Source organism: Oxyura jamaicensis, chromosome 2 (assembly GCF_011077185.1).
Source record: "Oxyura jamaicensis isolate SHBP4307 breed ruddy duck chromosome 2, BPBGC_Ojam_1.0, whole genome shotgun sequence".
In the NCBI taxonomy this organism is placed as follows: Eukaryota; Metazoa; Chordata; class Aves; order Anseriformes; family Anatidae; genus Oxyura; species Oxyura jamaicensis.
Window position 1 is genome coordinate 81,530,094 of NC_048894.1, and position 16,693 is coordinate 81,546,786.

Below are 16,693 nucleotides of genomic sequence, written 5' to 3' on the forward strand. Positions count from 1 at the left end.
GCACCTCTGGTGAGAGGAAGCCCTCATATAAATGAGCTACTGACTGAAAGATCCTTTCATGCTCCTATGGGGAGGTTTGACTGCACAGGGGTTGAACGCACAGCCAGAGCACTGCTGGGGCTCTGTATTCTCACTTTGTTCTTCTCCTCTCTCCCCCAGGCTGATCCTGTGAAGTGCTGAGCCCTCCTGGAGCCAATGGGAGTTAAAAAATGCTCAATATCCTTCCAGCTTTGGCTACTTCGTAATATAGCCATTAATGTATGCACAGCCTATTTTTACAGTCTGTTACATGTTTTCTGGGTAAAAAACTGCTTGAAAGACCCTTTCCTCTCCCCCAGAGTTGACATTGAATTTGATTTAATAGAAGAGCCTGAAATTCTTTCCATTAAAAAGTGTATTATAAATGCTCATGGAGCTGTAACTGCAGTTGAAAGCTAGGTATATTCCTGCCAAAGGGTAAACTAGCTTCATCTAATAGGGGAATATTTCTAGGGGAACAATTTACCCTTTACGAGCCTTCTTCCTAGAGACAACATAGAAAGTATGTCTTCACTATGTTTTGAGCAGAACAAAATAAATTAAATACACCTGCAGGTACACTAACAAAAAGCACCAGCATAAAAATAGCCAAGACAAAATTTATCTGCGTTTTCAGTCTCTTAGCCTAATGCAATCAGCCAATTGGGCAATAAAAGGTCTGCAGCGCTGGGATTTGGTACGGTTTGTAATGATCCCTTGTATGGCCTAAGACTGCAAATTCGTATTACACATCGAAATAGAAAGCCCTAAAGTGTTCAGCAATGACAAGCATTATTATTCTGAGTCTGCAGAAGGGGAGACAGCCACAGAGCAGAGAAAGCAGCTTGCCTAAGCCCACAAAAAGAGGTTGTCCTAGAGGTTGAAATATTTGTAGCACTTGGCACATGGACTTGTACGCAACCCTTAGAGAACATACTGTTTTGCGGGGAAAAATAATAACAATAAAAAAACACATTGCATGTGTCCACTAGACTTATAAATGCAAAAGTGAACCATTTACACATGCTAAGAAGGCATGTATTTTTGTTTTCCTTTTTTAAAAAAATAAAAAATAAAAATAAATCATGAATTAGCTCTAATGTTCTTCCTTTTTTTTTTTTTCCTCTTTGTAGTGAAGAAAAATATCCAGTTTAAAAATGGTATGCTGAGGGTAACAAATACAAACTGGGCATTTTTTTTTGCTACTGTTGTTAGTAACTGGAGCAAATTCTTCCTTTGCTCTCCCTACACCGCCCCAGGATAAGTAATTGGCCTTGTTTTAGATGCTGAAACCTCTGGCTGTATCCTAACTGGTGATAAGTCTCACTGAAAACATGAGCCATCCAGCTGAACTGCAGTACCCTGCTCTTGCACTTAAAATTAAGGGCACGTTAAGTGCTTAGCTATGTGAATATGGAGCCCTTCAACACCTGCCCATGGCAAGGAGAAGCTCTCAATGACAGAAACACACGAGGAAGTTGCAGCAACAGGAATGCTGAGTATGAAAGAAATGCAGGATTGGACCCTGAGCCTGATGAACAGGTATTACTGAATTGCATTCGTTCACATAGCTGCAGCCATAAGATACAGCTCATCAGTGTTTGCTGCTTCAAATACTTCAAGTCAAAACAAGCGTGAGTGATTTGATGTGTCTACATGGCGTAATTAGAGATGTAAACAACGACTGCCGTTGCAGAAACTGGAGCAATATGCTAAGTAACTACCTGAGTTATTTCAGTCGAGCTATATTCTGCATCATTAGTGTAATTACAGGAATAAAATCCGAGCCCATCATAACTTTGGTAGTTCAGCTTGCGTATAACAACCTGTTCTTCAATTTTTATGATGTTTCTTCCCCTATCACCGGGGTGGCCTATGCTCTCCCCCATTTTTATTTGTCTAAACCACAAAGGAAAGATCCACTAATGAAAACAAGGTTAATTATGCTTTCATCAGAATGGTTTCAGATGGGATTCCTTCTGTGAAACACTAGAATGGGGAGTCCATTCATTCTGCTCCCTTCTGCCATAAAAAATGAAGTAAAACCACACAATGAATGTCTCTATTTATGTTTCAGAGTTCTTTTCATGCCAAATGTGTCTATGTGAATGTACCAAATACAAATGAAGCATTAATAATATACGACTATTTTTCCTTTTTTTTTTTTTCCTCCTATATTGCTCAGCACTCTATTTTTCTAACTCTTCCCAAGAGCAAGAAGAAAACCATTTCCCTGTCCCCTACTTCTTTGTTCCTTTTTCATCTTATTCAGGAAGGGGCTTGTAGTGAATCTGTTAGGACTATTGTGCTATATTCATCGCTGTTACTTAGCACAGCTCGTGTAAGTCAAGGCTCTTTTCTCTATGAGGAAAGATATTTCCCTTTATAGCATTGTAAGTCAATTACTGTGTTAGCCTTACATATTTTTCCCTTTGAATCAGACATATAAGTACTATCCCTAAAGCCCTTTTATTATTTATCATGTTATAAAGACCAGAGTACCTTGAACATATGTATGGTTCATGTATACACTGACACACACGGAAGAAGGTCGTGAAAGGTAGCATAACACCTTCTTATAAACAAAGGGCAAGATCCAATGGACAACTCTTCTTATTCTCAATATAAGGAGGTTCAGAAAACACCTACAAATTTTTTGTCTTTACATACGTCAGTGATGTTTTCTTCCTTAATACATAAAATCATTAACTTTGACCAAGGGTTGACTCTCAACTGAACACACTGCAACGCCTAAAAGGAACGTGAAGAATGATGCAAGAGGCACATTATGGTTTTAGTACAGATGATTTTTGGAAGAACAACCTCTATCCATACTAAAAGCCTTTGGCTTTGATTGTACAACTGCTCCAAGCATAAAAAAAACATAGGGTTTCAACACTAAAGGTATTTTGTTTGTTTTATTTTGAAGAAAGTGGGATGGAAAGCCAGTAGGAATTGTTCCCATACAATTTGGGTATATAGCTCATTGCACACCAGCTTCAGTTTCCAGCATTGTCAGGCTCAAATTAGGCCAGCTAAAAACCTACAGAAGCCTCCTGGTTTTCAGTACAAAATATTGTCACGTCCCATGGGACAGAACCAACAGACACAGTAACATGCTGCAGCGATCCAACTTATTTTGTGGGACAGGAAGGGTCTTTGCAGTCCTTGTCAGAAGTAAAAGTCCTTGATTGCTGCTGCAAGCAGAGGCTATTTTAATGCAATATCCTACTGCATGATTACTGTAATTCCACTGTCGATCTTCTTTGGGCCTCTCCAGCACATTTTTAGCCCTAGTCATCACTTATGAGCCCAATGCAGTCCTTAGTCCTAGACCATCTCTTCAGTTGCTTCAGTGAAACTAACACAAATATAAATTAATTGTATTAGAAGTTTGCAGTTGTGCATACAATCATTCCCCACGGGAAACAGCTGGAAATTAAGAGAGTTCAAGCAGCTCTCCCCTAGCAGGACTAGGTTTTAATGGTAGCAGTTCAAGAGAATGTGACTTAAAAAATGCAATATAATGGGTAAGCAAAGAATGATGTCATACAGATGTCTCATGGAAAATACATTTTCAATAATCAAAATAAAAAGTTTACAAAAGAAGAAATTGTAAATATATAAGGATAAAAGAATAAGGTTTTCTGAAGAAATCTAGTAGGGAATTTGCCCATGAGGTCTGAAAGTCTTTCTTAGCTTCAATTCAGGGACTGAGTCAAAGAGATCTTTGCAACTTCTGTAGATGGGAACCTCTACATGAACAGAGGTTCACTGCTGCAGGAAGAACATCATGGTGCCAGCTGCTTCTTTTACCCCAGACTACAGCAGCTTACACAGTATCATGATTTAAATGATTTAATTATATACAAAATAGGATAATAAAGCTGTATCTTACTGTAAATATGGTATAAATTGCATCTTCTGGCTGGTTTGGGGATCAATCTGGTTCTTCAGTTGTTGCCTGGAAAAAACTTAGGCTTGTTCTTCTCTTCTACTGCTTAGGTTTCTCTGCTTTCTAATCCTCCATTTGCATAACTGAAGCAGAGGTGACAAAAACTGCCTGGAGTGGTTACTTGTTGCTGCTAAACCAGGACTCACTTTTTTTTCGTCTAATATTTAGTGAACATCCTATGCTAGTTCTTATGTTATCTCAAAGTAACTGCTATACTTAGGCCTACTAAAAAAAGTTAAGATAAAATGAGAAGTATATACAATTAGCTGGATGTTACTTCTCCAAATGAGATGTAAATTCCACTATTAAGTGCAATTTTCCTTGAATTGCATACTTTTGGAAACCCATTTGACAGTGTACATTCCCAGTGCACGCTTTGTTTCAAAAAAGTAATGGCTTTGTGAGGATATGTTCTCTTTGCCTTTCAATTGCTTTCCCATAACATCTGTGATCCAAACAACACAATACTGCTTGTGGAGTGCACCTCCCAAACAAAACAATCTAAAATAAAAGCACTGCTAACATTTTAATAATAGTGTTTGCTCACCAGGTCCCAAATGCAAAGAAATATTTTTTTGTTGTTGCTGCAGGAATTTTCTAATCATTCAGCCTGCAGGACTGGATGGGAATAGAGGAGGAAACAGCCTTCGGGACTGTACGCAATGGAAAATGCCTTCTCCCTCAGCCATAAAGATATTCCCCTCAAGAACTGGAAGCTTCGTTGCATCCAAGCATTTTAGAGTGACATAACTGCACAAGCCCAACTTCAACAGTGCAAATCTGATTGCACCAATGTACAGGCATGTGTCAGCACAATTATACACAGGTGCCAAGTAAGCCCATGCAGCATAACTATCTGCCATCTGCTTGGGGGGAGCATGATTTGCAATAGGTGCTGGACTGAAGCAAGCCTATCCTTCTGGCAGGTGGGGCAGCCACAAGCTTTTGTTCCCACCTTGTCTCAGCCCACAAAAAACACGTCCTTTCAAGCAAGAAGTTGAGCAACTTCCCTTTTTAGAATGGCTTGATTCCCACCATGTGCCAGGAAAAAAAAGTAAAAATAAAAGTTTCCAAAGTAGCTAGGAACATAAGTATATATATAATATAACCAGCCCCTTGCACAGCAGCTAAGTAAAACAAGTGAAACTCTTCCAACTTCCTCTTCTCCCCAGTTTTCATTTTAAAAAGGCATGCGTGGGGGGAAAGACTCAACTGCCTCCTAATTGTTCCCCAGCTTCCTGTCAAAAAGATCCAGACCTAAATCCCAGGAAACTTGTCATTCCCTGTCTGAGGCAGAGCTCAGGAGAACAATAGCTGGCTACAATCAACAGCAGCAGAGACTTAAACGTTTGCACTGCAATACACTACTGAGAAGTGCCACTGTGTAACAGCAGCACATGACACAGTAGAAATGTATTAGTAAGTCTAAGTGCTGAAAATCACTCACTAATTTATCTTTTAGCTTCTCTGATGAATGCTAGTATGAATTATCTCCCTTTAAAAAGCACTACCACCAACAAACAGATAGAATAAAAAGGTCTACAAATAAATTTATCATAGTACAGCTCAAAACCATGGCACAGTGCGGTTTAAAAAAGCAGCGCTCACTATTCCCAAAGCCATCATTTCTCATCTTCACCTCAGCTTCAAGGACTGATGATGCTATAATGTCTAAGATGGTGAAAGAGGGTGGCCCTTGAGTCATTATTCTTCATATCCTTCTCAATGCTATCTCACAACTTCAAAATTTTTTAGATTAGCAGTTTCTTTTGATGTAAGCCCAAAACTTATTTATCCTAAGGCACTAAAAGTAGTTTTCCTAGGCCATATTCAATACTCAAATGAGTTGGCCTGATATTCCCAGAAAAAACAACCCTTCTTTGTCTCCAGGAGAACTGAGAGTTGTCCGGGCCTGTGCAGCTATCCCCTCAAATAGTTGCTACTGCCAGGCAAGAGACCATAGAATATGACCGAGGGAGATAAATATCAGAATACCTAATAGACTCTATCTTTCTATAACGTTGCCATTGTCTTGAGCTTACTTTCCACCACTGTCAGCATAAAACTATTAAAAATGTGTAATTTATTGCAGATTGCTTCAATATAGCTGAAAAGATCATCCCTGTAAAGGTCTCCCTCTTCAAATCCTGCACAGATTTCCTCTAACAGCAGAGGACATTAAAAAATTAAAAGAAAGAAGTAGGAGATTTGAGACTAACTTCTTTGAAAAGAAAGTGAAGTGTCATCTCTTATTTTTCTCTCGCGTTACTGACACTCAGTTGAGTCTCTCACTCTACACTGGGAACATCCAAGATGTCACACATTTGGAAACTTGAAAAAACAATTCTGAGAACAATGAACAGGACTGGAGGCCCAAATCCTCTTTGATTGTCTGGCTTTAATGAAGAACTGCACGTTGAATCAGTTCTTCATTCTGCAAGTCAGCATGAAGTATAAACGTGGTTGTATAAGCATCAGTGGCTTCCTTGGGGAGATCCAGTCAAAACACAGCACATCAGGTAAATTAAGAGGTCAAGCAGAACACAACATTCTTTGTCCTGGTGAGAACTGGGAGGTTTAATGATCAAACAATCTCAAAATCAGACTGCTTACTAGAAGCATCTCTGCATATGAATGTCTAGTGTCTACCCACAGGCAATCAAGCTTGACCAAGTCATACAACTTAAAAATGTCAAGATCACCAAGGAAATTCTGTGGGGGAAAAAAATAATAAAACATTTATTGTCCTATTATTACAAGGCTTTCTTTCTTCTGTTGTTAAAATAATTCATTTTGTACAGATTTAATAAGCTAAATCTTAAAGTCCCTCCTAAAACAGACTTGGATCCAAGCTACCCTGTGCATTAGTTGGTGTAACCGAGATCAGAATTCAGAATTCATTCTTCTTCATTCCATACCAGGCAGGCTCCCCTCTCCTTCAGAATAAAGCGTAGGTGTTAGATACAGAATTAAGGATTCATCTCTCTGTAAGTAATTAGCAGTGCATTTTTTACAGTATCTTTTTCCTCATTAATGACACTATGGTATTTCTGAAAAGTGATGGTGACTGTTACAGCTAGGGACCACTTTAGAAATAGAAGTATCACTACGTTGCTTTGCTTTCCCTAATAGGATCCCGAGCATGCAGTAGAAACTCCCTGTGTGCATCTCAGTCTCCCATGGAGATCATTAACAGACGTCATTATCGTCTTCAATAGAAGCACGTCACCACCCTTCTCTTCTCAAGGACAGGAAAGACCTTTGGAAGGATAGTAACTCATCGCAGTTATTAGGCCACAGGCTTCTTATGCTCAGAAAGGGTCACTGAGCTCTTAACTTCTTAAAGAAAGGGTCCACAGAAAGCTCAAGGGGAGGAAAAGTGGCGGCTGGGGTTGCCTGGACAGAAGCTGTACTGCTGTGAAAGCCCTGGGGATGGTGGTGGGCTGCGAGCTGGGCAGAAGGCCCAGCATGGCAGCCAGGAAGGCCCACAGCAACCCAGGCTGCACCAACAGCACCCCAAGCAGTAGATCGAGGGCAATGGTTATTCCTATTTTCTTGGCACTCCATTAGACTAGAATATGCACTCAGTTCTGGCCCTCAGGACAAGAGGGAGGATGATCATGTAGGGCAAGTCCAGGTGACTGGGGCACGGGCCAGTGAGGAGAGGCTGAGGGACCAGGGCGTGTTCAGCCTGGAGAAGAGACTGTTTCAGGGACCTGACAGCAGGCATCCAGCACCTCTGAGAAGAGACGAGAAGGAAGATGCACAGCAGAGAGACAGTAGCCACTAATTGAAAAGGGTAGAAGGGGGGAAATTCCCCACAGTGACAGTCAGACAGCAGCTCAGTTTGCCCAGACAGGCTGTTCAATCTCTGTCCTTGGAGGTTTTCAGGACCTGACTGGACAAAGTCCTGAGTGACCCAGTCTGATCTTATCGCTAATCCTGCTTTGGGATGGAAGTTGAACTAGAGACCTACTGAGGTCCTTTCTAACTTAAACCATTTTATAGAAAATTACAAAGCAATAAAAGATGCAAGATATCTACACAAACAAGTAAAAATCCACCCCTTTTCACAGTAGATCTGCAAAGTTTTAGGAAGCAGGACTTTTCAGATGTGATATATAAAAACAAAACAAAAATACTGAGCTATTACATTAAAATCTACTCCAGATATCGTTATCTGACTTGTAAACTTTGTTCTGACTAGTCGCTTCAGAGATTAATGCATTTGGGATTCAGAAGAAAGAAATCCCTCCTTTCTTCTGGCAGGTATTCATAGCAAAGCAAAGAAGGGAGTATATTATTAAAGCTTAACTGCTGTTTAAGCTTTTGAAATAGGACTTTTGCCTGTTTCTCCAAGAAAATCCCTTCTCCCTTGTTCTACAAACATAAAAAACAGACTAAATCCACCAGTGTCATCCAGAGAGATTCTTATCCTGTTTACACTGGCCTGAGTCTGAATAGCTCCACAAGAAAGAAATTAATCTCAATATACACCACTGTGACTGAGAAATGCATGACCTAATGAATTTAATCATAAACAAACATACAAGAAATAAAAAAAAAAAAAAAAGAAAAAGAAAAAAAAAACAGTCTAGGTGTTTTTTTAAGAAGACTGAAAAGACATTAAAAGAAAGCAATTAGTGAATATCATTCTTTGTTGGCACAAGGCAAAAGTAGGAAGCTGCATAACACTCTCAGCTCCTAAATCTACATGACACGTAAGCCAAAGGGGTCCACGGCCAAAGGGTTCCGGTGGGACCTCATCCAGGGAAGTGCTCCACAGGGACTTCTGAAGTCCTCTCAGCTACACAAGAATAGGCATGAAATGTCCAAAGTGCTTATTGCATGTCCCATCAAAGGGCCAGACAAGGTACTGCCTTCTTAGAGAAATGAAAGGAGTTAGAAACCACTTGCAAGTCATACTGTTGCATTAACTCATTTGACATTGAAAACCGTGGGCCTCGTTTAATTCTTTATAATGACCTAGACTGATGATGACCAACTTCAGAAAGATGTTCAGGATCTGGTTCCACATGAAGAAACGTTTTTAACTGGATCTGGGGTGTATTATAGGTTTTTGATCTAGAATGAATGTTTTTATGGCAACTTCTAGGGTGAAAAGTAAGGTCTGTCTGAAAACCTACCTCATTTAATGCTTTGAAATGCTATACTCTGTTTACAAGTTAACTTCTGCTCCTTTTGGGTAATGCACGTTTAAATACTCCTTCATATTCATCTGTATAATAAAAAGGATTCCAGAATGAATCCCTCCCCCCTTCAAGAAAAAATGCTTTGGGGAATTTGTAGGAGGATTAGAGCTTTAACAACATGTACAATAAAATATTAAAATCATATAATGCCCTTTAAGAAACCAGTCTTTCAAAAAGTGGCATTTTCATTTGTTCTGGTCTTTGGAAGTTCTGTGGTAGAAAACCCTGCCCATGAATTTTCTCTGCTTTGAAGTCCTAGCACTTTTGCAAAATAGGAAAAATTGAATTTGGAACATTGGGACTATAATTAAATGCCATCATTCAAAATAAGGGGGAATAAAAAGCACATGCTTCCTTGAGTCTTAAAGCTGTAATGGCCATGATCATAAAGAAACTGGTAAAGCCTCAGGATAAAATTCCAGCTTTGCTGAAGTTGACGGGCTCTACTACAAGATTTTGCCCTTAGGATTTCACTTCAAGGACTTGAACCTGGCCTTGTGTGGATTTAGGTCTTCTAGTTTGAAAGATGGTATCAAATTATGCACAACTCCCACATTTCAAATGAAAAAGCCCAGGTGTAAAATTCTTCTTTTCCTCTGCCTCACACGCATAAAAAGAAATGTTCAAGTCTTTAGCTCAGTAAAATAATATGGAAATTTTTGATAAATAGAAAATAAATATCTGTATAAGAAGTTTTTTTGTTTTGTTTTCAATAGAAAGGATTTTTTTTTTTTTTAACTTCAGAGCAAATGGGATATTTTTCACTACAACCAAAGTTATGAACTGGGCTAATGAAGAAACTTATTACACGTATGGACTGCATTCTTTTCAGAAGAGTGCTGTTTGTCTCTAATATACTGCTCTAGACAGGAAAGGATATTCCAGAAACAGATCTAGTGTTCATAATGAGGGAAGAAGGCCAATCATCACAAAAGACTGTGTAAAACAAAGATTAAGAATAGTAATTTTTATGTATTATAAGATCCTTGAAAATATAAGAAGAAATTACTAGCACTCAGCAGGTTTGATTCTTCTCTTTCTTGGAATGTTTCCAGCGTGAATTTTTGGAGTTCCTACTATCAGTCAGTGACAGAAAGTAAGATAAGGAGTAACACTGAAAAAGGGAAATCCCATTGTCCGATTTTGCTTGTCTGCAATAAATGTATTGCACAAAAAAAGGAAGACAAAGGAAATCAAAAGAGAAAGAGACTGTGTCTCTTGTAGTGGTGGGAAGCAGAAGAAAACTTAGTGTATTTGCTGGCAACCCCTTATATACCATCCCAAAGCATGATGTAATAGCAGATCTAAACTACATTTAAGAACAATTTAACCTTCACTATACTGAATCATGAAGGGTGAAAACTTCCGTGAATGGTGCCTCGTTCCAGCATACCATATAGGCATGCATAGTGATGCACTGAAGATCAGTGATCCAGGTCAGACATGATAAGTATTTACCACCAGCTTCAAAAAGAAGCACATTTTAACACTACTGCTATCTAGTCTTATCACATGTATTTTGTTAACCATTCATACCTTGTTTGCAAATTATGTTTTGCGTCATGCCTGTAACCCTGTAATTCCAGTTGCATCAGACCATCTGCCACAGATTGTTACCATGACCTGCCCAGAAGTAACACGGTTTTGGAAAAACTTTCTTAGAAGTCTCCTAGGTCATTCCCTTCCATCTCTCCTCACTTTTGATATAGAACTGTAACTACAACCCAAGTGCACCTCCTGGCACATGGCATGTTGTGTAACACCGTACACTGCACTTGATGTATAATTTACCTACTGTTTTGCAACAGGTAATATTATGTTGTGCCCTGAGTAAACCTCGGCAAGATATTACAAACATTTCAATATTAGATTTATTCTTAAAGTTGTTCTCCTTGGGTAGTTATCATGCCCCATAACTTGCTTTCGTTTTAAAATATTTTCAAGGATTTAGAACACAAATGTCCTTGTTGTACCTAAAGACAATTAAATGTACCGGAAATACTAATGCCTATAACATCACCATCTTCTCTTTTGCCATGTTTATGGTCATTCCCTGCCCTTTGATACACAAGGGATTCATTCCCATGAAAGCAAAGCTGAAAGTAAAGATTCTCTTGCAGTGCTTTAAATGACACACAACTATTGTGGTCAATGACTGTGAGTAACAAGGTAGTCATTTAAGTGGCAACAAGCCCTATTTTTGGACAATGTTAACTCTTATGTGGCCATTTAGACTAATAAGTGAAGTAAGATCTTTCCCAGATTTTTTGGGGGGAACAGATAAGACAGATTTTTTTGTTAGACAGGCACACTATAGAATTATTACAGAATGTTGCAGTGGATCATCTAACACTTCCAGACTGCTGTTCACCTTTCCCATTGTTGCTCCAGTCTCCTCAGAGAATTGTTTTAGAAGTAAAGGGACCAAAAATGCCTGGGTTCAGGATCTTCCACTCTGTAGAATACATCCACAGAGTCTTAAAGTTGATATCTGACAAAGCATCAGTACTCAAGAACCTCAATAATTTACTGTAGTTCAAAATTAGTCTTTATACCACGTAGTAGCCAGACAATTTGGTCCAAAAGATGTTAGGGAAGAACAGTATCTACTGCACACTTCTTGTTGTTGTTTTCACTAAGACTGTGAGGATTTATTATTTGTTTTGCTGTAGTGTAAGACATTCCAAGAAATAATAAACAGATCAGTGTTTAAAAAGGACAGAAAAAGACTCTTCTTATTTGGTGTGCCTAATTTAAAATAAGAAAACAACAACAAAAAATGCTTAAGCATGCTCTTTCCTCATCTTTCTGACATCACTGGATTTTGGTTCATGTGTTTTTTAAATCCAGCCTGAAAAAAAAAAAAAAAAAAAAAAACCACACACACACACACACACAAAAAGAACAAAAAACACTTTTCTAACTGGAACCTAAGTAGTTCAGAAGGCAAAAGTGAGTGCTAAAACACAGAGGTGAAATTTCAAGCATCTTGTTCTTAGGGAAAAAAAAAAAAAAAAAAAAAAAAGAAAAAGAAAAAGAAAAGGAGACCAGAAGACTGAAGGTGCTCTGGAGCCCCAAAGCTCTCTTGGTGTCCCCTCAAACCTCCACTGTGATGTGCCCTCTGCAAATACAACTGGAAACAACATTTTTAGATTATTGGAACAGAACAGCGTTCTGCTTTTCTTCACCTCAAGTATTGAGCATAATCAGCCTATTTGTCCTGCTTAATTTAGTCAGTCATAAATGCTGGAGTGAAGGATGACATCTGACTCATTTCCACAGTAATTAATTGTGATTTCATAAAAGCATCGTTATGTTATTTATTCTGGCAGAGGAAGTTGAAATAGATAAATAATAGTTATCAATTACACATATCCCAACTATAGTCATGCTGTGTACTGGGAAAGCCCTTCAAGGAATCATCCAACATCTCATTAAATACGACGATGGAAGATACGTAGAAAGCATATGTAACAACATAGTTTAACAGAGACTAGCATTCCTACTTGCTAGGAATAAGTATAAGCTATAATTTGAGTACAACACCAGCAGGCTCTCCAGAAGGTTAATTCAGAATAAAACACTGAACTAGGATAAAGAAGATCCACCTCCAATTCTCCTCAGGAACAGAGTTTCTCTGGAAACTTTTAACGAGTCTCTTCTGATTTGTATTCTGTGTGAAATGTTTCTCTCTAGTCTAAGAAACTCCAATGCTTCAGTATTTCCTTATTGTATATCAATGCCAAAGACTCTTCTCTGGGTTAGCAGAGACCAAGCCTGAGTGCCTCGATTCAGATCAAGAACTTAAATGTGATTTTCGGAACTTCAGGATATTTTGTGCAGGTAGAAATGACCAGTTTGGCTACAACATTTTGCCTTTGATAATTGCATTCCTTCATGAGAAATCTCATCCCAATAACATATTCCCACCTCTAACATTTTAGAAGCACTGATAGTCAGAAGTCACTCTTCAGTTCAGTTTCTCCAGATGTAGGTAACATCTCTTTTGGTGTCTTTACAGTGCACAGCACCATGAAGTAGGCATTTAATTGTGCCAAGTCAAAACACTCCAGATGTCAGCATGTTCAGGAGTCCAGGAATACAGCCCCACTTATGCTGTCTGCAGAGCAGAGCTAAGTTTAGGACACTATGGTCCTTTTTTGCCAATATGTAGCAGTTCATTAATCTGTAGGTTATCTTGGTGAAACTGGTTGAGAGACCAAACAGTTCTCTGTCAGACCAAACTGCAAACTGGATCAGGTAAAAGAAGAAAGTATGTTTTTGTAAAGAAGGTGGCTTCACCTTTTTGGTTTCATAGCATGTTTCCACAAGCAATTGCATCTGGCTCCTGTTTGGAACAGGAGGGCAGCAGAAACAAACCACACTCCAATTTAGTGGCTTCATTGCTGGGACAGATCCTGTATTCTAATTTTGTTTTAGTCAGCAGCAAATCTCCCATTTACGTTATCAGATCTTAGGTTTATACGTGTTTGCTTCTATTTGTCACTTCAAATGCTCAGTTTGTCATAACTGGTTCCTACCCTGAGTTTCCCCTTAAGCACTTCAAATGCTCTCTGTCTAGACATTACTTCTATATAGCAGGTCAAAATTATTTTCTCAGTTGTGCTCAGCTCTGGGCAATAACACCCTCCTGTGTGGTAAATTCTGCAGAGCCCTACCCCTTCAAAACCTGAAAGGACGATAAAGGCAGTATTTTTCTCACACAGAAATAGCACCCACCCACCCCACACATACGCTGCAGACCCAAAGAAAAGTGTTTCAGTGAAAACTGTTTTTTAATCTCTTCCCACTTCCATTTGCCTACTTTTACATTTTGAAATGGGTTACAAAAAGAAGCAGAAAAACGAGTTTCTGTATTTGGTTGGTTGTTTTGAAATCCATTTTCTCCTCATTTTCACATCCACTTTCCAGGAAAAGAACATAAGTAATAGACAGAAAGCAACACCAGCTTCTATTCTCTCCACCAGGAATTAAAAAGAACCCTATGAGGAAATTATGAGCTCTCTACACACGCATACACACTACCTCTTTCATCTTCTCCATTTGAAATCTAGGACATTTAAGAGCATTTTATTACCCGAAATATATTTCCCTTCATGATTTTATTCATCTTTGCAGAAAATGAAGTCTATTTTCAGTCAGCAGTCCCTAACAGCATAAACATTTTAAGAGCTCACTTGGCAGAGCACCTTATCAGAAGTTGCTCCACGGGAGTCAGGCATGGCATTTGCAGGCATGGAGGTACCTGGCTGTGTGAACAGCTCCATAAAGAAAGATTCAACTTTGCCCATTCTTTATTTTTTCCCCTCAATAAAATTGAAATTTCAAGGGTTGATATGTCTTCAGCCAAGGTTAGCAGGGGACTTTTGCCTTCAGCAGCAGTGTTTAAGTCCACCCTCACAGAGTGTGATAGTTACCAGCGCTGGAAAGGAGACTGGAACATCTTCAAAGTCAGACTCAGCCTTTAACTCACAGATGCAAATCGAGCAGATTCCATGTATCCATGGAATTGCATTAAAGCCCCATGTTGGATGACTGGATTTGGTCCATGTACATCAGTAAAACTATTCTCAAGTTAAATCTTGGTTACTGGGGACAACAGAGGTACTTGGGTGCACCAGGAGTGCAGCGCAGAACCAATCTGGGCATGCTGAGACATAATGAATGCCTCAGTGAGGGGAAGAAGAAAAATAAATACTTTGCACATATACAAACCAGACTTTTATCACTTGAAAAGGGTTCTTTTAAGGACACTCTCCAAGGACAGGTTTGGGAGTTTTTTGATAGCTGCTATGTCACTTCCTTCTTGTCTAGCAAAAGATGAATTAATGCTTTTTGACAAACTCATACAACTCAGATAATTCACAGCCTGCCATCACATACCATACAGTTTAAACCAGCATGAAAATAAAATAATACGAAAGGTTTGGAGTTAAGAACAACCTTTTACAAGTTCAGCTCAAACTTGCTGCCACCAAAGATGGTTGGTGCTCTGGGGCTTTCAGTGGTGGCAGACTTAGCTTGCAGCTCTGGACACTTGATCCAAAAAGAGCTTAATTTCAGATCAGTAGTTCTAAAAAAAAAAAAATAATCTAAGTTTAATGGTAGAGGACATGACTGCTATATCATCTTGTAAAGCCAATTTGCAGTTATAAGCTTAAGCTATTTTTTTATAGGAAATACTGGACAATAACTCCACTGCGCTTGCTGGTGTATGCATTTGGAAGTCTGAACAAGGAATAAAGATATGAAAGATCTCTTTTACTGATGTATATTGGCTTACTGCCTTTTGGGGAATTCTGCAAGCTGAAAAACTGCAAATCACATTGAGTGCAAACCTGGACTTGGTAATTTCCATAATACAAAGGGTCAGCAAAGCTTACAGCGTAAGAAATGTAGGAAAGAGGACACCCATAGGAAACAAGACTTGGAAGATTAATACAAACTATTAAAAGGTATTTTTGGTACTTGAACATTCAGCTATACTTCTATAGCAAACGTAAATGGAATAGTTTAGTTACAGGATATCAGAGCAAGACCATGGAGACACCTTCTCTGAAAACTTTACTAACAGTGAAGCACTTATTCTAATACATTCTGCATGTCCTTTTCAGACCTATTATCCATTTCAGACCTATTAAGCATTATGTCCTTATTGCTGCTTTAAAACTAAAAGGGTTTCTCCATGAAGGCTTAAGATACCTTAAGTAATGGAGACTGACCAAAGTGAGAACTACTAATGCAGAATGGACTAGAGAACCAAGCTTCAAATGCTGGAGACATTCAGCTTCAAGCTGGAGACTTCTATGGGCAGAAAGCTGTTGATTTGTGTTGGAGTGGGTTTAAGGTTCCCTGCTGATCATGGACAAGATGGTGTGAAACTGAACTGGTGGTATCTTGTTGGCAGTCTGAGCCACATCTGCAGTAGTACAGATGACAGAACAGCAGGCATTAATACTCTGCTCTGCCACTGCTCCCTCCCAGGTGGTCTCCTGATGCAATGGAAAAGGTGACACTCTGAAAGGTTAAATGGGGGTAGGGAAGAACTGGGACCATCACAAGCCCCTGGCAGGATGGAGCAGGGAAGAGAAGAAAGGAGAAGTGAGAGGGAAAACACACATGGTCTCCCCACATTGAAAGTACAGAGGAGACTGCTTTACAGAAAAGCACCAGCACCCACAACCCCTGGCAGGCAGCTGTGGGACAAGCACTTTGAAAAAGAGGATGGTAAGAAGAAGAGGATGGTAAGACATACAGAAAGTTTGCAGTTGCAAGAACTACTGGTATACAAAAATTCTTCTGAGTGCAATGAAATACAGCCTATAGGAGCAACAAAGCGTGTAACATTGCAGCTCAAATGAAAAGCAAGTTATGTCAGTTCTTAGTAGGTGACCTCTCAGATGTATGTACACATGCATAACAAGATGAGACAGTTGTGTGCAAACGAAGAGCCAGCACTGGTGATTCAATATAAAATGACAAGCCT

General features: G+C 39.1%; 1 long non-coding RNA gene across 1 annotated transcript in view; it reads right to left on the reverse strand.

The window, feature by feature from the left end:
* Positions 1-2,922: 2,922 nt before the first annotated feature.
* The window catches only part of LOC118161880, an 88,634-nt gene continuing 74,863 nt past the window's right edge, over positions 2,923-16,693 (reverse strand). The window contains exons 7-8 of the long non-coding RNA XR_004748206.1: positions 3,917-3,982; positions 2,923-3,379 (exon numbers count right to left, since the gene is read on the reverse strand). This is a non-coding gene — a long non-coding RNA (uncharacterized LOC118161880). The remainder of the gene's footprint in view (positions 3,380-3,916; positions 3,983-16,693) is intronic.